General features: G+C 35.9%; 1 long non-coding RNA gene and 2 pseudogenes across 2 annotated transcripts; 2 read left to right on the top strand and 1 right to left on the bottom strand.

Moving 5' to 3' along the window:
* Nucleotides 1–1690: 1690 nt before the first annotated feature.
* On the bottom strand, nucleotides 1691–8289 carry LOC125677656 (uncharacterized). Of its 2 annotated transcripts, XR_007371223.2 has the most exons (3): nucleotides 7494–8289; nucleotides 2020–2407; nucleotides 1691–1935 (listed from the first exon to the last, which is right to left on the bottom strand). It is a non-coding gene; the product is annotated as an uncharacterized LOC125677656 (long non-coding RNA). The 2 variants fall into 2 exon arrangements; XR_008800801.1 differs by lacking the exon at nucleotides 7494–8289 and having other exon boundaries at nucleotides 2020–4748.
* Nucleotides 8290–15474: 7185 nt separating this feature from the next.
* Nucleotides 15475–16335, top strand: LOC130053487 (uncharacterized; annotated as a pseudogene).
* A 1795-nt stretch (nucleotides 16336–18130) lies between these two features.
* On the top strand, nucleotides 18131–20520 carry LOC125667716 (uncharacterized; annotated as a pseudogene).
* The last annotated feature ends 4490 nt before the right edge of the window (nucleotides 20521–25010 follow it).

The raw sequence follows: 25010 nt of genomic DNA, 5'->3' as shown, positions 1-25010 counted from the left end.
ATTCTTAATAAGAGTTTAGAGATTCGTCACTATTTCTTATCTTCACCCTTTTCATTTTTACATTCTGGGAATCCCAAGAATGATGGTTGTATATAGAACTGTCGTGAATTCTTGACAATGAAGGGAACAAATGAAGCGATACTGTGCTGATGATTTCATCTGTGGTATACCTGCTCTATCACATTCATTGTTTGTACCATAGTGTTGATATCTGCTCCAAAGGCGATATATGTTGCTTTGAGCAACATTGAAATCTTTTTCAACTGTAAATTATGATACACCTGCTTCTATTCATCCCAATTGCATCGGTACGTTGAACATCTTTTAGTCGTAACAAATCTTAAAAAGCGGTTACAATTAACAATACAATGAAATATAGAGAACCTGTTCATTTGATAGATTACTGATGCATGAAACACGTGGAATAGGGAGTTACAACAATCTCGAGTTATAGAGACTGTTTTAAGATTTTATGAAAACACGTTCTATTTTCCTCAAATTCTTTCAAATATTTATCTAGTGAATAATAGCATTCAATGTTACAATGAATTATTAAAACAGTCATTCTTTACCAAAAAGATATTTGAAAAATTATTTGATGAGATTCAGCGTAAAATTTGTACTATGTGTTTCTCTGTTTTTGATCGGTATAGATAAGAATTCCGAATGATACAACACGTGTGTCTTTTATTGCATTTTCACTCTTTTAGATGAAAGGTGAAGATAACGAACAGTGATCAATCTCATAACTCCTATAAGCAATACAAAGTGAACAGTTGGGCAAACATTCTCAGAGAAAATATCCTATGCGGTAATATTTTGATTGAACTTAGGGGTCGTAAGTTTTATCATTTTAATGTGTGATTTTACTCGATGTATCTCTTTGAACTATACACGTACCTTTATATAAATATGTCATTACATACAGGATCAGCAACATTCCCGCAACAATCACACGACTGATGATACATGTACAAGGAATTAAATGTGTAGGATAACTCTCATTTACGTCTTCCTCCTCTTCAGCACGCATATTGTCCATATGGGGGATGTTGGTAGATTCGGTGCAGATTCTGTTATGAGATAAAACTTACACGGTACCAATTTGGAGGCACCATATGCGCATTTCGACAGATAATGTCTCTTCAGTGATGCTCAACTCAAATGTTTGAAATAACAACAACCTTGTAAGAGTTATTCTAGGAAAAAACAGATTGCCCAAAACTGAAGCCAAATTCGTTAGAGGACAAGAGCTCTGCATGAGGGATATAATCCTTGATTTGAAATGAATTTCTATATTTTATCACAGCAATGAAATATACATCCGTATTTTCAAGCTGGTAATGGCGTACTTAGCTACTGGGCTGTAGAGACCCTCGGGAACTAATAGTGCACCAGCAGGGGACTAGACCCAGGGGTCACAATGTAAACCTTATACGGTACCAATTTAGATGCACCAGATGCACATATAAAGAATACTTTACACAAGGGAAAATCAAACTATGTAGGAGGTTAAGATGTAAACATGTTATCTGTACACACAAAACCTAATGTAATGACTATTTCAATTAAATATTATTATATTCCTGCAAAATCAAATAAACAATTACCGGTATAAATTATACCTGAAGCAGATGCAGGGACGGTTGATATTGCAATGCTCTGCTATGATAAATAATCTGCGAACAAAGAGAAATCTAGTTTATTTTAATCATTTACAAGACATTTAATGATAAATGCTCCTTATATGATAGAAGTTCTATGTTAAACACATGTTAAGCACACTATGAGAATCACTATACAATAAACCCGTACATCCACTTATAGCATCGCAGACCACTTCATCACAATGGCACACCAACTGACATTCATTTCCGTAGTTTGGGTGACGACAAGATAACTCACAGTATTTGCCGTACTTTCCAGTCGCACATTCTGTAAAATTGGATATGAGATAATCTGAAACACTATGCCTTTTTTCGGTAAGAAAAAGGCGAAATTTGAGTAATAGTTCCTCACTTGATGGAGTTCTCCTGCACCCATACGTGTGGTGACAGTCTTCGCTACTGCAGATGCATTCTAATTGACACTTCCATCCGAACGTTGGGTATGGACATGGTTCAACCATAAAATCCATCCGTGCAACCGACAAAAACCAAAGAAAATAATCAAAAACGGTAAATGACATTGCAATTTACCTTCAAGCATCCCATCGGTATCCATGATGTTTGAATATGATTTCATTTAGAAACGTGTTATCTATGAGTAGTATACAAATATATTGAATGTAATATCCATTATAAACTTACTAGTATGTATTAACTTGGATGCTAATACATACAGACGTGTACAGGTATTTTGTGCTTCATTCCAAATATATCCACTACAGCATACTTTCCCACCAGGGCTGAAATTGTTTAAACGTGTATCAAAATACTACATCGACTTCCATGTTTTTAACTTATTACGAACAAAGATGTTAAAATCAAATATGCCATTAGTCGAGAATCACTATAATGCTAGTGCAATATAATGCAGTTTAGATGGCATAATACACGTGTTCAGAACGTAACAAAAACATCAACATCTTCTAACATTTAATCGATATCAATCAAAATTGATATAAAATAAAATATATCGTACATCAATAATTAGAAATACAGTGCACATTATAGTTAAAGTTACAAAACAAATTGGTATGGAAATGACGTCATAATGAGCTGTTGCGTCATGGCAGTTACTTGATCAATCCATATTAGTAGATGCATGCAAATACCACTATAGTTAGAGTAAAATAGAAATATAACAGAACTGTTTTATTCTATGTTTAAAATGAATCACATTTCCATAGTTTGACCACATGGATTAATATTTCGTGACTAAAACTAACCCTGTGAAGTTTGTCGTTTGCTTGAAGTATTCGTGAAAGAAGAGTTTATTACAGGCAAAGACGTCTTGAAATTTGGAGAAATCGAGGTATAATCTTGAATTATTACGAATGACTAATTGAAACCAAAGTTGTCAAGAATGAAGTTGACAATAGTTACTGTGTTCTATAGACTTGGACACATATTCTGAAGTTATGAGAGTATAAATAGATACACCATGTACTACGTAGTATTGTGTGAGATGAATGGAAAAAAATAACCGCCACTTAATTCTGAGGCAGAAGACGTGATATAAGGTGACAAAACCCACAAAAAGAGACATGAAAACAAATTAAAATATATTGATAGCATATACTAGTGATTGTGTCAATCGAAATATATTGATGTTCCTTTGTCCTTCAAATTCTCGTCCCTATATATGCAACATCAATATCATAGCTAAATACCATATACATACTTCCAGAATTGCCAAGGGTCTTCACTTTGGCCCAATTAAATATCTCCCTAAATAACTGCACAGCACAGCAATTGTTATGAAACACGCCAAACATCATTTGAGGTCAAGCTAGGTTGTATTTACAAGTTATATCATTTTAAGAACCATTGATTTTACGATATGCTGACTCTAAACGGGACTTTTGAAACCAAAGTAACATAAATTTACCAAAAGTTTAAGAAACCTGATTCAGTTATGAAATCGCGGAATCAGTGTTATTCTTTCTCAGTATTGATGTGTAAATTCTGCAATCATACGAATTATTCCAATTATTCCAATATTTGAAATGTATGGCGATTTATTTCAATATCTTTATTTGTCGATCGACAGACATTCCTAAATATCATCATCAAATCAAAAGTGAAAATATATTTCAGGAAAATTCTTTGTCCTGGACCTCGACATTTGCAAGTTTTGTTCGTTACAAACATTTATTGTCCCAAACTGCCTCGTATACAGTATAAACAACACATCAACCTTTAACGAAGATAGTAGTCACGGGGAAATGTTATATACGGTATAGTTTTTGACATGAATTGTTGCTTACTGAAAATATGAGGTTATCCTCATTTCTAAGTTTTAGAACTACGTGAAAGGTGAAGATAACGAACACTGAACAAATTTCAGAACTCCAACAAGCAATACAAAATAGAGAATTGGGCAAAAACGAATCCCTGGATATACCAGAGATGGGATTAGGTGCCTGCTTCCACTTGAAAGTTATCATACGCAGAATAAGCTCTTGCGTTGATACGACACGGTATTATTTTTTGTTACATAGCGTGGCCATTCGTACCACGCTTTGTTACAAATTGTCACATACGTTGCTACGGATGGCAACAGTATGTCATAAATTGTTACATACCGTGCGGAGATTGTAACTTTTGGGGTGGTTCCAGAGAAAAAACAAAGTGCAAGGTGAAGATAACGAACAGTGATCAATCTCATAACTCCTACAAGCAATACAAATTAGATAGTTGGGCAAACACGGACCCCTGGACACACCAGAGGTGGGATCAGGTGCCTAGGAGGAGTAAGCATCCCCTGTTGACCGGTCACACCCGCCGTGAGCCCCATATCCTGATCAGGTAAACGGAGTTATCCGCAGTCAAAATCAGTATGCCAAGAACGGCTTAACAATCGGTATGAAACACGTCAGACAGTCTCGTAGTCTTTTGGGGTGGTTCCAGGGGGAAAACAAAGTCTTGTGGATTCCTTTTAATCATTGTTTTTGTGAGTAGATATGCATGTGTGTTTTCCACGTAAATGAACATGTTTAGGTCAATACTAAAACCAGGGAAAAAGGTTTATACTTAAGAACCAGTTGGGTACTGCATAACAGGCATCTCACCTATTGCACAATAACCTCTCTCTCTCTCTCTCTCTCTCTCTCTCTCTCTATCTCTCTCTCTCTCTCTCTCTCTCTCTCTCTCTCTCTCTCAATCTCAATTATTAAGATTAATCAATAATTAATCAATGAATTAATAAACCTACCACTTTCACCTTTTGTTTCAGGATTACTTCATTTTTAATTCCCAGATATTCTTTAAGAAACCCGTTGATGCAAGGTGAAGATAACGAACAGTCATGAATCTCATCCGAGGGAGGACTATTACACGTCACTCACGCGTTCGTTCCATGTCGGTATCAATCACCGATCATAAATTGGAAAAATAAAATTTATTTTGATTAAAATCAAAACTTTGGGAATTTGTTGACAAGGGGTAAAACAATTTCATTTTAAAATTCTGCACCATGAATTGATTAAGCTGAGTTGAATATTTGTATAAAAGTTTTCAAAGCTTTTTACAAGAATGTTATGTTTTCGGTAACGATAGAGGTGTTACATGTAACAAGCAGATATTAGATAAATCATTTAAAACGCAATACGGGTGTTATATCCATGGCCTTTTATTTCCTTAGCAACAGGTGCAAAATTCTTGTGAGAATCAATGATTTTTAGCTATATAAGGGGGATATATTTCCGGTAAGTTCTATGTTATTTTGTCTACTTAATTTTGTTTTAAAATGGTTTTACCCACTCAAAAAAATAACAAGCACTCAATTTCTCCAGGGTAATTGTTTCCATGACAACAGATAAAAGCATGAATTTGAACACTTACTGATTTTCAAAAATAAAAGAAGATTATCGCTATATAATTAGAATCTACATCCGCCCTTGGAAAAAGAAGTATATACTCTTGTTCGGGGGCATCTATATAGTGTATCTGTAAAATAAAATTCGTTGGGAACTTAAGTACAGAAAAAAATTGTAAAAGGTTCAAATGTATGTAAAGCTTGCATTTCAAAGCATTTCTAAAGGATGAGGGGGAAACTGTTTAATTACAAAATTTATAAGAATATAATTTATATTTGTCTGATAATTACATAATTATTTTGTACTTATTATTGATTGGAAAATTCACGACCATTTTAATAATATTTAAATATATTGTTCAGATATCATATCAATGCATTCAGGGTTATTCTAGTGTAGCTAAAAGTATCATTTTTATACGGCAGCATAACAATTTGGGCGTATTATGCTATACCGCTGTCGTCTGTCTGTATGTCTGTCCGTTTGTCTGTCCCTCCATCTGTTTGTCAGTCCGTGTGTCTTTCCTTATATCCCCTTAACTTTGTCTTCGCAACTCCTTCTAAACCCTTTGAGGGATTTTGATGAAACTCGGTACAAAGAAAGATCACAATGTGGAGTTGTGCATATTTTGGTCCTTGGACGTAATTGTTTCTCAGGAAAATATTTTAATTGGCAACTCCTCCTATAAAACTTACACGGTACCAATTTTGAGGCACCAAATGCGCATTTCGACAAATAATGTCTCTTTAGTGATGCTCACGCCAAATTTTTGAAAGTTTGAAATGAGAATAGTCTTGTAAGAGCTTAACGGAATACTAGAGTGTCAAAAACTGGAGCCAAATTCGTCCAAGGATAAGAGCTATGCATGAGGGAGATAATCCCTAATTTTGATTTGAATTTCTAAATTTTATCCTAGCAATTAAATACACATCCGTATGTTCAAGCTAGTAACGAAGTAATCAGCTACTGCTTTTTAAACTTGTAGTTCTTTTTTTTTTTTCATTTGTCTTACTGAAATCATGTTATATTTCGACATTTATACTTCAAGGCAATTAAATAGCTGTAATATGCAGTGGGAAGGTATTTGATAAAACCTCTTGAGTTATTAGCGTTTTCCTTATATATTTAAACATTTTCTCAATGGCTTCGTGAATGCTATCAAATACGATTTAAATCACAATACTTTTAGCTTAGATATTTAAAATGACAGGCATTTCCTCATCAATGATTTGCAGTTCTACACAATGCGCATATGAATATAGATAATTATAGTTTATGTACGTCTGGGAGGTCTGGACTGAAGCATGTTAATCTATTAGAAAACAGTTGATGTAGGAGCAACATGTTTTTATGATTTGAACTGTAGCTCTTCCATACATCTAGGATCTTGATAAGATGTCTGCAGTTCAGCATTTATAAGGCTGACGTTAGCTAAGTATATTAAAAACTGTTTATCACTATTTTTTTTAAAATAAAAGATCACTACATATGTCATTGCATTATGTCACTGTATGTTATTAAATGTTCTCTACGCCTGGTGTGTATATATATGCATACAGAATTGATAGCCAGTTACATGAATATTAATTCTATATATTTGCCAATATATTTACATTTGCTAATGCATTTCCTTATATGATTATATTTACGAAATTGGCATTCATGCTCTTACATAATATATGTATAACATGAGATCAGTCACGTGATCAGGCTTTTTAACGTATGAATACAATCACCGCTTCAAAGGTCAGGCATTTACACGATGTATTTTGCTTACTCCTCCTAGGCACATGATCCCACCTCTTGTATATGTAGGGTGCGTGTTTGCCCAACTTTCTATTTTGTATTCCTTCAAAGAGTTATAAGATTTATTAATGTCCGTTATTGGCACCTTTCATCAGAATATTTATACAGGCTTTATTTTGTAAAGAGACAAGAATTTCATCAATTAAGAGAACAACAACATTAAACATACCGTTCAGTTCGTTCATGCAAGATTGGGAATTCATACCATGACTCTAACATTGGAAGCAAAGAAATTGAGGCATATTAAGTTGATGGTGAAGACAATCTGTGATTTCCAGAATACAACCACCACGGTCATGTCTCGGCATGAGCGAGACTGATTTCGAGACTCGAATAATTATGTTCATGTCAGGGCACCAGTAAAATCCTACAACAGAATTTTTCCAATTGAACAAAAACTCTCTGTCAGTTCGTTTTTATTTTTCATATACATTATGGTGGTAAAAAAGCAACCAACCTGCTCTTCGCCCAAATATGGTTTACGTCATAGTACATGGCTAAAACCACGAGTCCTATTTAAACGATGAACATACCGTTGTTTCCTTCTAAAATTTGCAAAACCCTGACAGAACTTAACGTTAACTTGATTCACCTATTCTCCGTCAATTTTCTCAGACAACCTGAATTTCTGTCGAAAAATGTATTTAACAATTGCATTTTTAACTTTAAGTAGGCCAACGACACGATTTCTTCGTCGCTGATTGCGACCAAATCACATCACAGATGTAGTTTATCCCGCTCTTCATGTCTTTAATTCCGTTGACTTGACGCTGTAAATTACCTTTAGTTTAAACTAGTTTGGTCTATTTTAACCTTCTATATTGAATATCTATATATCATGTACCCTTAGATAGTGTTCCTAATCATTTATTCGATAAAAATCCAATGAACTGTAGTTGGTGTGCCCGATCCTTATTTCAATAATCTGCTACATGAGCATGGACGCTCGGTAAAAACACAAATCAAAATAGTAAATATAAACTTAAGAAATAAAAAAATCATTTTTGAGTGTTATTCGGATATAACATGAAGTTGGTAAGTGACCAAAGCTACTATGACGCCCTTCCGGAGATATCTTATTCATTAAACTCTGGCACCTACCTTCGTCCGTATGAAGCTTCACACCAACCTCCATATGTCACTTCACGAGACAGAAATCGGGTCACGAGAGAAAACGTTCCTGCTGGATGGATCGTTTTTTTTTTACAATCTCTAGACAGTCAGCGCAATTAAAAACTCCCAATTGGATAAGATATATTGTTCTCTTGAATTCAATTAGATAAGTGTTGTTAAATCGTGCACGTGGAATTAAATTTCGTCAAACAATTCATTTTGTCAATGATTTTATATGTAAAATACACATACACTATTGATCATGATATATACAGTTACAAAGTATAAAACAAGATTATAGAAGGTAACTTGCGTTAGAAGTTGTTTTCCAAAATTTGGGTTTTAGGGCGGATCCGAAAGTTTACTTACTTTGTGTTGATTCATTTTGTGTTTTCCCTGAACGATCTTCATTGGCTATGATAAATTCAAAATAATTAATCCCTATAAAAAGAAATTATACGCACTTCTCTGCCAAATAATATATTTCTTAATTTCAAACAATATTTCATGCAAATGAATGTTGATGCTTTTTTCCTGAATAATTTAGGACTTGATTACTATTGGAGTGTTCTGTTCTTTTGAAAGATATTATAAACTGCATTAATGAAAACATAAATGTTTTGAAATGCTATTGCTTGATTATTCACCATGCTCTATTCGATATTGTTTTTTTTTAAATGTAGCTTTGTAAAGACGTCTCCTTACCTTTACACCCATACTTATAATTACAATACGATTCATTGCAGTTACACTCTAACTGGCAAAGTACTCCATAGTTAGGATAGCGGCAACGTAAGTCACAGTTTTCCCCGATATATCCATCTTTACAATCTGAAACACAACGACAATGTGTTAAATTGCTTATGTATACAATCAATAATACAATATCATATACTTATCATTTGCATTGAACCAAAAGCAATGCTGAAGTGGAGGATGAGTTGGAAGAGAACACCCCCTCCTCTCCCTAAAATATGTTAAATTCCACTAAGTCAAAATAATTTGGATTTGAATGTATTCACTAAAAGTAAATGGAATCAATGGCTGTCTTAAAAGGTCACAGAAGGCGCGTACGACCCAGGGAAAACATAAAAGGTGAAGATAGCGAACATTGATCAATCTCATAACTCCTCAAAGAATACAAAACAGAAAGTTGGGCAAATACATGAACCCTTGTATATATCAGACCTGAATACCATAAACCGAGAATAAACTTCAGTCTAAATCTTAAATCCAACTAACGTTTTAAACAATCTTCATAAACAAATACGATTTTAATTATATATTTGCATTTGAATTTTGTTGTTGTTGATAAAACTACAGTTTTGTTTTTTTAAATATCTGTGCTAGATAAATCATCAGATATAAGCAATCAAAATTTGACTATTCTCAGTCAATGGTCTTGAAGCCAGGAGTGGAATTGGGCGTCTAGGAGGAGGTCACACCCGCCGTGAGCCCTGTCTTCATCAGGTAAATGGATTAAGTTTTATATGGATTCATATAAGAAGTGTTGCACCGTGCAGGTGACTATGGATACTTCTGACCGTAGCTGGCTTGACTTTGGGTTAGGACGTGTGACTTGTATAAAGTGGTCATGTTTTAGTATTGATGCTGGTAACAGACTTAAAGTGTTGTGCATTGATTGCTATTTTGCACAATTACGTCATCATGTTTTATATTAAATTGTTACTTTACATAATTATTATAATCGTTAGTGTATTTTCAAAAATGAAATTCATTGGGACGATTGCGTTTTACCGGTAAGTGCAAGTAACATGGCAATAGCACATGCTCTTCCTATACTATAGAGTCACGCGTCAGCTTGACGATTTCACTAAAACAGGCAATGAAATGGGAAAAACCCATTTTTTGTTATATTTAGAAAGTTCGTTTATTTAAAGTAAATTAATCAAAACTGAAAACGTTTTAAAAAACATTTCGTTTTCATTCTATCAGCCACATTCCATAATAATACCGTTGTTAAGCTCGTCATTTATTGAAGGATCTTAAATGGTCAATGTACGCGAGGTAAAATAAGTTTAACAGTTGCGAAAAACGTAAACATTGGATCAGTTGATTGCAATATCATACCCTTTGTCTATGACTATTTAAATGAAATTTTCCCGGAACGGAATTTTAATTGATTGACTGCAAAATTCGGGACTACTGGGAATTTGTAGTGGTAAATATGGCATTTCCAATGACAGAAATGTGAAATTAGTGGAGGATAAATCTTAAAGTAATGACGGTGTTGTTTGGAAGTACAGCAATCCGCATTGTAACAAGAAAGCGTCAGTAAGAGAAAGATCCTGGTTTCAGGTAGTCATTTGCTATTAGAGCAGGCAGTAAAAATTACATATCATTGAGTTTACGAACTACCTAGGGATTTCATGTCACAGGAACTGAAGATAGGAAGTGACCACACTATTATTGACTAGAAAATCTCGCGGGAGAGGTTGGTCTATGTGTTTTGAAATAGTGAGAAAAACACGTGGAGACAGATGGGAGTAAGTTTGTAAAAAGAAAATACCACCGTGGTAAGCGAGTGGAAGGTGTATGGGTGCTTTGCGATATAGAAAGTGAGTCCAAGAAGTGTTTCTTTGAAGTAGTTGAATATAAAGGCGACACCACTTTGATTCCTATGATCACAAAATAATTGTAGAACCCGGAACCGTGATATTTCCTGACTGTTGGAAAGCCTATTCAAGTTTTTTAAATCAGGGAGATATGGAAATTTAACAGTCAATCATTCAATTGAATTAAAAAAATAAAGAGATCGAATCATGCACAACCTTATTGAATCTACATGGAATTCAGTGTTAAAAATATCTACCACAACCCCCCCCCCCCCAAAAAAAAAACCCCAGAGAAATAAAAGCAGCACTATGACAGATGTCTTATTGAATGTTGTATCCAAACAGAAAATACTTGAATAAATTGAAGATGAATTAATACCTTTCCTTAACCTCATCAAACGAATTTTCGTCTGCAAAAAACACAATAACTGGCCACCCAGGGTATGAGTAAATGTGATAACACTATCGAAGACCAACTGAATGTTAGCGTCTATTTATTTAACGACTGATGTAAGTTTTCCTTTCTATTTTAGTAATTATTGGGGGCTACCGCCAAAGGTCCCCGCTTAAGTACGCTTAAACGCAGTAAGGCCTTCTTTTTCTTGATCAAACTTTATTTATCGCTTCAATACCAAACAAATAGTGGATACATTGCTAAGTTTTCCTTCCGCCCCGCCTCACACACGTCCGTATCCGTAAAGTGCAGTCTATCCAATTTATTTTTCATTTTGACATTGTTTGCTAATTTCTGGTGGAATTCCCATCCCTTGTAATAGTCATACTAAATGTATCAAAATTCATTCGCACATCGTTCCAATTCATGAGAAAATGTAACACATTGTAGTGTTAATGTTATTTAAGGCAAAACATTGCAAATATAGTTATGTACGTAACGAATGGATTCTTGCATAGTATAGTCTGTGAAACAAACCAACTTCCCGAGGCTTTTACACTGTATATAATGAATTATCTGTATGTCTTTTTTTTTTCTCCACTAACCTGTACATAAGTTCAAATCCTCATTCCAGAGAATGCAGCAGGGAGAGGCTCTGAAAATTCTAAATATGAGAATAAATGCAATGGATGAGAGAGAGAGAGAGAGAGAGAGAGAGAGAGAGAGAGAGAGAGAGAGAGAGAGATAATATTAATACATTTTGAAAGTAAATCAGTAGGGATGGAATTAATAATAATTATGCTAAATATTACCACAATTACAGTATTATTGATTAAGCACATGTAAAATATGCTGGTACCTTACCTATAACATTCCAGTGCAATGGACAACTTGAAGTGGGTAACAAAAGTTATAAGAAATATTGTAATTAAATTTAACCCTCCAGTTGATGCCATGTGATATGTTTAACTCTAATACATCAACGCCATGGATGTCACGAACATATTATCAGTCTAATTCAGTTGTGCAGCATGACTTACAATAGTTTTCTGCGGTTAGTCACACGTGTATGCATGATATATATGTCTCTGTTTGAGAGCTAAAGAGCTTTAGGATGTACTGGTTTTTTGCATTTGATATGTTTTCCTTAAAACATGACAGAAAAAACACGATTAAATCCACTTGATGTCATTCGAAAGCCTCTCTCTAACCAGGAACTACTCCTATAACATTTTCCTTTATACATATAGATGCTAAAATCAGTTATCTTTTAAAATATTTTCGGGCATACTCCATTCAGAAGTAATATGCAAAATGTAATATATTGAGATTTCAATATAGTTTTGACGTATTCAAAGAAGCACATATTTAGCAGAGGTGGATCTAACGACGACTCGCTTGGCGCTCAAAAGGTCTAAAAGGTATGCGTTTTTGTGTGAAATATTTGCCCCTGATTCCACTATAAGGACTTTGTCCTGAACCCAACCGGGGTCCCAAGACAGCCCCCAGACACTCAGAAAGAAAGAAAGAGAGAGAGAGAGAGAGAGAGAGAGAGAGAGAGAGAGAGAGAGAGAGAGAGAGAGAGAGAGAGAATTGAGAGAGCAGTTATGTTAAGAAAAATACAGATGCGTGAGAACAAACATCACACTTCATAGTATATTATACGTTATCCATCTATTAACAAAATCCACTTACGTGGTAACTGTGTGACCAGGAGATATCTGGGGGGAAAATTACAAACAAAACACGACGCATGTATGATACTCTATCTAACCATTTAAGAACTAAATTTGCAGGATTTCTCTTGCGATGTGAAAAATCAGTGTGATACGTGGATGATGTTTCATTAACATTATTCATCATTTAAAGTAATTTTCCTTGCGAATAAATACAGCACGGTTAAATATTCCTAATTCGTTAAAATTCAAGTGTTCACTTGTTTGTGAATTGTGACTAAAACTGATGAAGATGTAATACGGATAAATTTCGTTTTCGTCTATCAGAGTGATAAGATGAGGAATTATTGTGGATTTCCTATATGCAAAATACCTACATGTGTAAACATGACCTCGGAAGAGAATCTATATTTTCTTAATTTTATTTCTATGTCCAGTTTCTTAGCTCTATTGGGAAGATGTTTAAAAAGGTGAAGATGTGCAACTTAAATTGGAATTTTTTTTATTCAAGATAAATCTATATAGTCAGATTTAGTGTCTTATTTGACTTCAATTTTGACATCGGAACACAGATCTAGATAGTCAGATTTAAAATCTGATCTGAGGTCAATGGTTTCATCCAACATATATACAATGGAAATGGAAGTGCATAGCATAGGCTGAGATCAATTAATTTCATTACACATACTCACTATTGTAATAAATGTACATGGTATACGTTGGTTGGTTCGTTTACGTCCCGTTGATAATTCCTTACGGATACTGACTTCACCACTGATAGGAGAAGTACCACACATTTAGACCTATGTGTTCAGGCCAGTAGCAGTGAGAGTCTTTAACGTGCGACCAATTGCCATGACATGGAATGTCTGCTTTGGAGGTCATATCCGAAAGACCCGTACATGCAGAGTGTTTGGCGAAGGAGGAGTCATTAACTTTGTTTGGCACGGACATTACAGGAGCGGAGTTCAAATACTGATTATACTAGGCAGTCATAAGAATGTAGAGAACATGATAGTCATCAAAATATTGTGAATACTGAATATAAAGGACGGTCGTCAAACTGTAATAAAAATCGAGAGTCATAAATTGTATGGAACGCTGAATATAATAGTCATTGGCATGTAGTAGGCACTCAAAATATAAGTTAAACGTTACAATGTATTTAGTGGTTTCTACAAAAGGAATAGCGGAAAATGAATAATTCGGAATCGTTATAGGAGTTGTGTATGATTTGATGTTGCACTATGTGACTGAATCTCTTTGAACTATGTATGCTAGTAAAAACACGGAATTACTTTCACTTGGGACTTCTTTCGCTTCTGTTTCATCTGTAAAAGGGATGTTGGAAGGTTTCAGTGCAGCTTCTGTTAATGAGTGTAAAGAAATACATGAAATATTGAAGTATATTTGATTGATAGATACATTTTATTTTGTTTAACGTCCCTCTCCAGAATATTTCACGAAGATGGAGACGTCATCATTGCAGGTGAAGGGCTGCAATATATATATATATATATATATATATATATATATATATACATGTGTGTTTGTGTGTGTGCTACGGATGTCAAAATATTGTTCTACATCATTTAGCCTATAGACTATTAAGATTTAACCACTTGAGGTTAAATCCATTTATCAAAGGGAAACGTATATTGATTTGCTGCTCGTTCATGATTCTATCTATTCTCAGATTATTTAATCTTGTATCCTTTCGTTTTCACTCGTTCTTCTACACTGACGATAACAAGTCGTTACCGGGTTTTTTAGTGCTGCCCGTAACTGTCGGCGGTTAGCTCTTATGACGTCATATTGTGATTTCGTCACATTCAGCTAGAAAAAAAATCAGCAGGTAAGACGTGTTTTTGTGTGAGCCGAATATGTTTGCAATTTTCGTCGTGATTTCAATTTTCTGTTGAAAAGGTTGTTGATCGAGGTATCTGATGAAACTCTAGCCTTTGTATTACACTTTCAGTCCCCGATGGCAAATTGAAATGTAGATTTAGCTTGGATTGGTTTTAATTTTTCGGATGCTGCACACGTCGCCATTACGATTCGTGTGACATGCCGTATTTCATTAGTCTTAGAAAACCTAGTTTATCTACTTATTTATTGTTGGCAAACTGCTATGTTATTGAATCTATTTTATATTTCAATTGAGTGAAAGAAAATGCCTAAAAGGAAACAACAAAATGCCCCAATCCGCACCGTGCCGAGACCACGTGGAAAGAGGCGCGTCACTCCGCCCAGCACGGACGGTCCAAAAATGTACATGTACCTGCTGATTATCCTATCCTCCACGTACCGTACCCCTTACAACAAGATGCTTCATCTACTTTTTACAACTCGGCGCCAACTAGGGCCTTGTCCAGGGAGCAACTGAATGAGGTGACGCAGGCGGTAGTCGCTGTGCTCTCTCAGAGGATGGAGTCCCCTAACCCCCTGATGGTCCAAGAGGCACCAACAGACAGCGACCACTCAGGTACTGATTTATTAACCACAGTAGCTATCTCCAACAATTCACAGGTGCCGAGTTATCTGAATGAACTTGGGCATAATGTCTTCAATGATCTCAAACTCAAAATTGCCAATGGCGAGTACATTAATTTGGGGCTTTTGATCGATCGGAGTTATGATTCTGATCCTAATGACGATACTAAATATTTTTCTATGCAAGGAGGCAACTTAACTTTATCATCAAAATGCAAACCCAGGGTCATTTCAGATATTCAGGTGTGGACCGATGCATGTTTTATCTATGCCTCAATTTACGTATTGGCACACCCAGAATGTAGTGCTTCCCTGTTTAAATACATACATACTATCAGACTAGGGACCAGTCGATCCAAGGCACTTGGCTAGAGGGATTACGACATTCAATTCTGTTTGAAAAAAGAACGCAACCCCGGTATGTCATTTGCTGTTGTTGATCAAGAGTTGTGGCTGTTATACATGTACAACCCACTCGCTGTCCAAGGGCCGGTGTCACAAGCCACTCCCTAAAGATGTTATGAGTTCAACTATAAAGGTCAATGTAGCAAAACTACATGTCAATACAAGCACGAGTGTACTTGTGTACCATTACTAGACCCCCACAACCCCAGCACTTTACGGCCCCCTAAACAACCCAGCAATTTAGACCTTGGGGATATTGCCCCCTCCCCTATAAGTAGTTCCGTTTTATCTCGATACTTGGCTAACTATCCAGATGAATTAGCAGCTTTAGAATTTAAATACATACATACTATCAGACTAGGGACCAGTCGATCCAAGGCACTTGGCTAGAGGGATTACGACATTCAATTCTGTTTGAAAAAAGAACGCAACCCCGGTATGTCATTTGCTGTTGTTGATCAAGAGTTGTGGCTGTTATACATGTACAACCCACTCGCTGTCCAAGGGCCAGTGTCACAAGCCACTCCCTAAAGATGTTATGAGTTCAACTATAAAGGTCAATGTAGCAAAACTACATGTCAATACAAGCACGAGTGTACTTGTGTACCATTACTAGACCCCCACAACCCCAGCATTTTACGGCCCCCTAAACAACCCAGCAATTTAGACCTTGGGGATATTGCCCCCTCCCCTATAAGTAGTTCCGTTTTATCTCGATACTTGGCTAACTATCCAGATGAATTAGCAGCTTTAGAATTATTACAGGGGTTTAGAGAGGGTTTTGAACTTTGTTACCAAGGCCCAAGGGTGGCATCGAATTGTAAAAACCTTAAATCATTGCACAGTTTGCAAGAGGAGGCTATGTACACTATTAACAAAGAAATAAGCTTAGGGAGGGTTGCTGGTCCCTTCATTCATTCACCACTCCAAAACCTTAGGTTGTAACCTGTGGGTATGGTACCAAAGAAAGATGGTTCATTCCGACTTATACATCATCTATCATACTCACATGGGTCTAGTGTTAACGACTTTATTGACAAAAATGTTTGCACAGTTAGATATTCTTCTTTTGATGAAGCCCTTAACATGCTAGCTAACCTTGGTCCCGGCGCCTTAATAGCTCGCCTGGATATTAAATCTGCCTTTAGGTTGCTGCCAGTCCATAAGTCTGATTTCGAGTTATTAGGATTCAAAATGCTGGGGATGATTTTCATAGTCAAATGCTTACCATTTGGCTGTTCTGTTAGTTGTGCGAAATTTGAGAAATTTTCAACATTTTTAGAGTGGTTAGTTAAGCAACAGACAACTAGTTTTAATGTGGTACACAACCTTGATGATTTTCTTCTCGCTGGGAGGGCAAGTACTCAAGACTGTGTCGATCTCATGTCTATTTTTAGAGCAATTTGTGCAGAGCTTGGCGTCCCCTTAGCTGAGGATAAAACACTAGGGCCGACAACCCGTTTAGTATATCTCGGTTTAAAAATAGATACTCTTAGTATGACAGGATCTCATCCGATAAGATTGAGCAGCTCAGGTTCAAGTTGTCTCGGATCTTGCTAAAACGTAAAGTTACTCTGATTGGCCTCCAAGAACTTACTGGTTTACTCAATTTCTGCATTCGTGCTATCCCAGCAGGTAGGGACTTCGTTAGGCGGCTGTATGATGCATGTTTTGGGCTTTCCCATCCGCATCACAGGCGTAGAGTCACCGAGGAAATGAGGAAAGATATATACACTTGGCTTGCATTTTTAGATGATTTTAATGGCATTACCTCGTATAGAATAGCCAATTGGTTGAATGATTTTTATCTAGAGTTGTTTACAGACAGTGCAGGCAATGCTAGTTTGGGATGTGGAGCTGTATTTGGTACTCATTGGGTTTATTTAGCTTGGCCAGACCAGTGGAAGGGGTAAGATATTTTCTCCGACATAACATTTTTGGAATTGGTTCCTATAACCATGGCATTTGAGGTTTAGGGCAATAGTTTATCAGGTCAACGAGTCATTATTCATACTGATAACGTAGCCTTGGTTTCAATTCTTAGCTCTAAAACCTCCAAGTCCAAGAAAGTGATGTTTCTGCTCAGGAGATTAGTTGTCCAAGTTTTACTACTCAATATACAATTTAAAGCCGGACATATTTCTGGTATACATAATATTAAAGCGGATTTTCTCTCCCGACAGCAATGTAAGCGCTTCAGATCTAGTTTCCCAGAGGGAGATGCGCAATCATCATCAATCCCCCCATCCTTACTACACATGATTTACACCTTTGATCCCAAGAGCTTCTAGATTGTGCATTGTCAGCCAATACCAAAAACTGTATGAGTCTGCAGTTAAGGCATATCATATGTTTTGTTCCAGTTATCTCCCAAAGCAAGTCTGGCCCCCATCCCCTGCAACTTTGGTTGAGTTTGTGTCATAAGTATCCCTCACGAAGCTTTAAACTAACACAGTAAAACCATACATTTCAGGTATTTCTTACTACAACAAATTGCACGGTTTTCCTGACACTACACAGTCATTTGTACTTAAGAAAGTCTTATTGGGCTTTAGTCGTAGTAACCCACACAATGATGGAAGGAAACCAATCACCTTTGACATTTTAATTGGCATGGTTCGGGCACTTCCAAAGACATGCCAGTCATATTATGAATGTACACTATTCTCAATCATATTTGTGACAGCATTTTTGGGGGTTTTCCGAATGGGGGAGTTAGTCCAGAACAGTAAACATGATGCAGGCCATGCCATTTAAGTTCAAAATGTTCCATACTCGCTACACGACAATATCGTCAGGATTCTTCTACAACATTCAAAAACTGACCAGGAGGGAAAGGGGGTAGTGATTCGCTTAGAACCTACTGACAAGACCATTTGTCCTGTCTCCTTCATTCGGCTATACTTAGAGTTAAGACCTAATCGTAGGGGATCGTTTCTGTCACCTGTCAGGAAGCCCTGTGACCAGATACCAGGTTGTATCAGTTTTCAATATGTCAATCCATGAGTTGGGGCTAGACAGTAGGGCGTACAAAACGCACTCGTACCGTATAGGTGCAGTCTCTAACACATGGGCTTCCGGAGCTAGTGAGCAGTATATGGCGACAGAAGGTAGATCGAAATCTCAATGCTTGCGTAATTATATTAGGAATTAGCTCATCCAGATAAATTAGCTGGGGTGTTTTTGTTGTTGTTTTTTTTTTTTTTTTTTTTTTTTCTTTTTTTTTTGTTTTTTTTTTTTTGAATGTTAGTTTGTTTATTACCCATTTTAGAGCATAGAAGAATCTTGATCGTCGGTTCATCCATTGTTAAACATGCTTTTTGTCATGCAAGAAAGTCTCTCTTTGGTACCAACCTGCAGTTAGATAGACGCAATGCATCCATTTTCTGGCAAGGACAAGGGTGCATGAGGTGGGGGCAAATTTATAAAAAAGTTAAATTGTTGCTTCGGCTGAAAGACCACCCGAAATTTTACTTTTACATTGTGGGGGCAATAATATCCCAATTCAAGAGGGAAAATCCATTAAACTTAGGTTTAACATAATAAAAACGCTGCAGCAACTTTCAAAAATTTTGCCATCCACTACATTAGTTTGGTCTCAGATTTTGCCTCGAGGTGAATGGAGGGGTGAGATGAATCATGTGGCTTTGGAGAGAGTCAGGAATCGGACAAATAGGGCTGTGGCATCCCTTTTAAAGAGGTCGGGGGGAAAATACATTCGATACCCTGAGCTACGTTCATATTGTCCTGATCTGTTCTCGTCAGACAAAGTTCGGGAATGACTTGTTTGTGTACAAATTATAGCAAGCAAACATTTTTGTCCGATTCAACTGTGTTTGCATCTCCTAAAACCGGAGAAGAAGGGCCATGGCTGCGCTATGACTAATTGGGTCATAGTCTCTCATACTTGACACTGATATATGATTTTCTTTTCACCTAGTCCAGTCTACCAGATATCTAATATATCCGCTATGACGGATGTAGATTATCTTGTTTGTTCCATTTTGACTATTATAGGCGGGATTAAACCGTCAGTCTATACCTATATATAGACACATATTTACAGACTAATATGTATGTAGGGGAGCCATATCATTTGTTTGTTGGGGTTTTGTTTTTTGGTTGTCTTTTTTTCCTCATGGGGGAGGGGGTCTCTCTACCAACTGGTTTTAAAAGCTCGCCCAAATTTCACATTTTTGTTCATTCTGCTTCGAACACCGGCCTCTGATAGAAAGAAAGCCCACAACATGGGGCATAGCTCTACTGGTAGCGCAGACGATGCACAGCATCGTCTCGTGGCGGCATTCTGGCTTACCAATAGTGCTTCTATGTTAACTTCACTTCAATTAACATTTTCATTTTCTATTATGGACTAGGTGAGCAAGCAATCTGAACATCTGTTCCCAGGGCTCAAATATTTTGCTTGTGTTTAGGGATGCCCTCTAAGGCAAGAATTGATGCCTGGCTCCCACATTTATAAGCAGTCATGACCAATCATCGCCAATAAACTTACAAAATATATGTTGCGTAGTCATCTTGTCATTGGGTGATTCCCCGTAGTTATTTTCTGCATTTCATCTTTGATAAAAAAAAAATTAATGAGGAGGATAAAGTTTTATTAAATAATTCTTTTTTTTTTCATGAAGCCATTTAAAAATCTTAAAGTTTCACCAGTTTATCAATATCAGTACAATAAAATATATCGACTATGCATGAAATCGTAATTTAGTTAAATCCACGCTCGCTTTTTCCGAGTACACTCAGGTCGCAATAAATGGTTCAACAGCTTGGGTGATTAGTGAAGCCTTTCAACATTACGGCTAAAGTTCACCACCAATTATGAACTAACACACCCGATTTCAGGGATGATGTTTTGAAATACACACGCTCTATCATTAACAAGTGGGTTAGATAAACGCACAAAATCGTCGAAGCACGCTTGAAGGTAATGCTCTTAATAACGATAATGCATTTAATAATACACGCGTCATCATTAAAACTAGTACAGAGAAAACACGAACATTTCTTTAATAAACATTTAAAAGTTTAGTTTTTTTTAAAACTCCGTCTTTTTTGTTTTGTTTCTTACGTGATAAGTTCTTTCATTACAACGCAATGACTACATCCCAGTCGAGCCTGAACATCAGTAAACTTAATTTTGAAACACATTGTGAATTCAATTGAATGTTTATATATATTTAAAAAACGAAATGTTTGTCAATGAAATTCCACAATATTAATTTATCAACTTGTATTAAACTATAAGAAACGGCAACGGGGTTTTTGTTTATAATGCAAATCCCATACTATGCATCAAGTATCCTCCTTCAAAAAAATATCCAAGATTGATTCTGGATATCTCGAACCCTCGAATATTTTGAAGTTTTTTCGAGGTCCCTCGGACTTCGAGATAGAGATATTTTACTGTATTGGCTTTTGCACAATGTTTAAAGAGGCTCGCAACTGAGATTTAGAGTAACATCGATTTTTGGGAAGTGTATTTTTGATTTCTACATCCAAGGAGAATTAAAAGAATGAAAAGAAAAATATAGGGTAGCAATGCTTGTTAATGAACTACATTGTTCTAAACATGACCTTATGGATTTAAAATTGACTCAAGATTTATTTAATTAAACTTCATTTGTATGTTGGTGTCAACACAACATAAGCAACACAAATCAATCATTTCATAAAATAGATACATATATTATGAGTATGTCTTCTAAGAATACATATAAAAAAAATTAATACTAGTAATTGAAATAAGTGATGACTAGGGCTGTGCGGTGCACCGAAAATTTCGGTGCACCGCGATTCATACCATTCGATTCGATGCACCGATTACAAATTCCGGATTTCAGTTCCATTCGGTTTAGATTTTACTTACACCAAAACAACAAATATGGCGTCCGAGTGATGTTGAAAACATGTGGATTTTCATGCAACATAGATTTAAATCACTACTATGTTGAGAGTTAGCATTTTCACCACTCATATACCAACAGAATATGGTCCGTAAGATCATTGCAGTTTATCTTTACATAACATATATCATTTCTGTCAGTGGTGGAATGAAATCAACATCGTAGGTAATGAAACAGATTTGACATTTAATATGAGAGAAGTAAATCAATAAAGGAGAGATTTTCAAAGACTCTCAATTGATAGAATTATTGAATTTTTGCATATCTATGAAAACAATATCATATACATTTTAGATTCACTATAGATTTGTTTAATAATCCAAAACTTATGTAGCACATTGATATAAAACAATTTGATAGACTGTCAGTGTTTTCTTTTTTCTATCAAAGTTATAGAATGTCATTATGAATAGATATGATGTTTACAAATGACGACATATAGTTATATAACTTGAATAAAATAAAATGGAATATGCTACTCATTAAAATTGTTAATTTTTGTGGTGTCATTAGATAAATTGGACCTAACATGAACCGAATCGAAAATAACCGAACCGTGCTGTTCTGAATCGAAACCGAACCGAATCGAGCTAACCCTGAATCGTCCCAGCCCTAGTGATGACCTTTTGCACTGAAAGAAATTATGAAATTAAATTTACGATTTTTAAAAGGACATATTGGGAGTAATGTCAATTTCTAGAATGCCACATACTTTTGTAGGCATTGTCTGAAAAATTGAAATGGTGCTAACAATGGGGGGTTTTGATTTTTTTAATAGTATTTTTGGCGAATATACTGACATACGCATACTGATACTTCTGACAAACCTAAGACATTTAAGAACGGTAATGACTAATGACTGATTCTTCGGTAAATACTCGGCAGTATAAGCGAAAGTAATAGGTCTTCCGAATTTAGACTACATGCATAGATCGGTTATAATTTTTTTTTTCGGTGGGGGGGTCAGTATTAGTGGGAAGCAATGGCAACTAATTTCTCCCATTTCAAAGAAAGTAAATGGTGTGGTACTAGAGCAGTGAAGTTGATATTGAATTTTCAAGAATTATTTTGCAAACTGGCATCAACAGACAATACCATGTGCGGATCAAGAGAGGGGTGGCACTGAAAATGTCGAAAATATACCATAATTGTTGTAAGAAAATAGGCATTGCGTTTGTGGACTAGATAATGAAAATTGAACAAAATCATGAAATAATTACGTACAAATCATACTCTACGAAAATATATCGGAGTGATTTGTTTGATATACAACATTATAATTAATGATATTAATCTATGATAATTCCAATATTAATCATTACAAGCAAATGCGAATATAACGATCAATCTCATAACTTTTACAAAGAATACAAATGTAAATCTTATACGGTACCAATTTTGATGCACCAGATGCGCATTTCGACAAATAATGTCTCTTTAGTGATGCTCAATAGAAATGTTTGAAATCCGAACTAACTTTGAAGTTTTAGAGCTAAATATAGCCAAAAACAGCGTACCAAAAAAGTGGAGCCAAATTCGTCCAAGGATAAGAGCTATCCACGAGGGAGATAATCCTTAATTTTGAAATGAATTTTTAATTTTATAACAGCAATTAAATATACATCCGTATTTTCAAACTAGTAACGAAGTACTAAGCTTCTGGGCTGTAGAGACCCTCGGGGACTAACAGTCCACCAGCAGAGCCCTCGACCCAGGGGTCATAATGTAAATCTTATACGGTACCAATTTTGATGCACCAGATGCGCATTTCGACAAATAATGTCTCTTCAGTGATGCTCAACCGAAATGTTTGAAATCCGAAATAATTATGAAGTTTTAGAGCTAAATATAGCCAAAAACAGCTTGCCAAAAAAAGTGGAGCCAAATTCGTTCAAGGATAAGAGCTATGCACGAGGGAGATAATCCTTAATTTTGAAATGAATTTCTAAATTTTATAACAGCAATTAGATATACATCCGTATTTTCAAACTAGTAACGCAGTACTAAGCTACTGGGCTGTAGAGACCCTCGGGGACTAACAGTCCATCAGCAGAGGCCTCGACCCAAGTGTCATAATGTAAATCTTATACGGATAAAGAGTTGGGTAAACACCGACCCCTGGGCACAACAAAGGTGGTACCAGGTGCCTAGGAAGAGTAAACATTCCCTATTCACCGGCCACCCGCTGTAAGACCTATGTCTTGATTAGGTAAACGGAGTAATCCTTAATCAAATAAGTCTGCTTGGAACAGCGTAATAATCGATATTAAACACTTCTGAAATCGTAACTTAACAATATCTTAATAGATGTCAGTCTCAACAACAGTCTACAATCGTTCTGATTGGAAATAAATAAATCTGAATGAGAGTGTGTACATCAACAATCCCTAAAACGCGAATTTATTCACACGCACCTGAAAAGAAATAAAGCAATGTATGGAGATTCAGCGGGGAAACTAATATTTTTTTTAAAGATTATAAATACAATAACGGAATTGGAATTATAAGAATCCAACATTGTTTTAGAAGATTGTATCGATGCATCGCACTTTTATTCAGTTTGTGAGTAAAATGTCTAGATTTTCCACATCGATAAATTTTTCAAAAGGGAATGTTTAATCCTATAATAAATATCAGTCTCAACAATACTATGATATACGTTGTCACAATGGGATATATTATGAATACTAGACACATAACATTTTAACCTATGCTACTATGTGATATATTATAAATACTAATCTCAGGATCATTATAATCCATTGTATTGTGTGATCTCGTACATAATGTATGTATTATATAATGCAATATAAAATATACGATCGATTGTCATTACATGTAATTGTTGAAGGTTATCATGTATGCTCTATATCTGTAGGGGACAGTTTGGACTTGCACGACGGAATGACGTTCGCTACAAAGGACAGATATTTTGAAGGTTGTGCCGTAGAGAAGCACGGTGCATGGTGGTACACGCCCGAAAGTTGTCACTACTCCAACCTGAACGGAGAGTATGCTGGATCTGCTCTGCTTCGTGACAGATATATGGTCTGGTATCATTGGAAATCTAAGTTTGTAGCGCTGAAAGGGACGTCGATGATGGTGAGACCCAACAACTAGGTGGGATTCATCAGCGTATTT

This window comes from Ostrea edulis, chromosome 3 (assembly GCF_947568905.1).
Source record: "Ostrea edulis chromosome 3, xbOstEdul1.1, whole genome shotgun sequence".
Taxonomy (NCBI): domain Eukaryota; kingdom Metazoa; phylum Mollusca; class Bivalvia; order Ostreida; family Ostreidae; genus Ostrea; species Ostrea edulis.
Note: the sequence above shows the minus strand (reverse complement) of the source record. Positions and strands in the feature narration are given on the sequence as shown.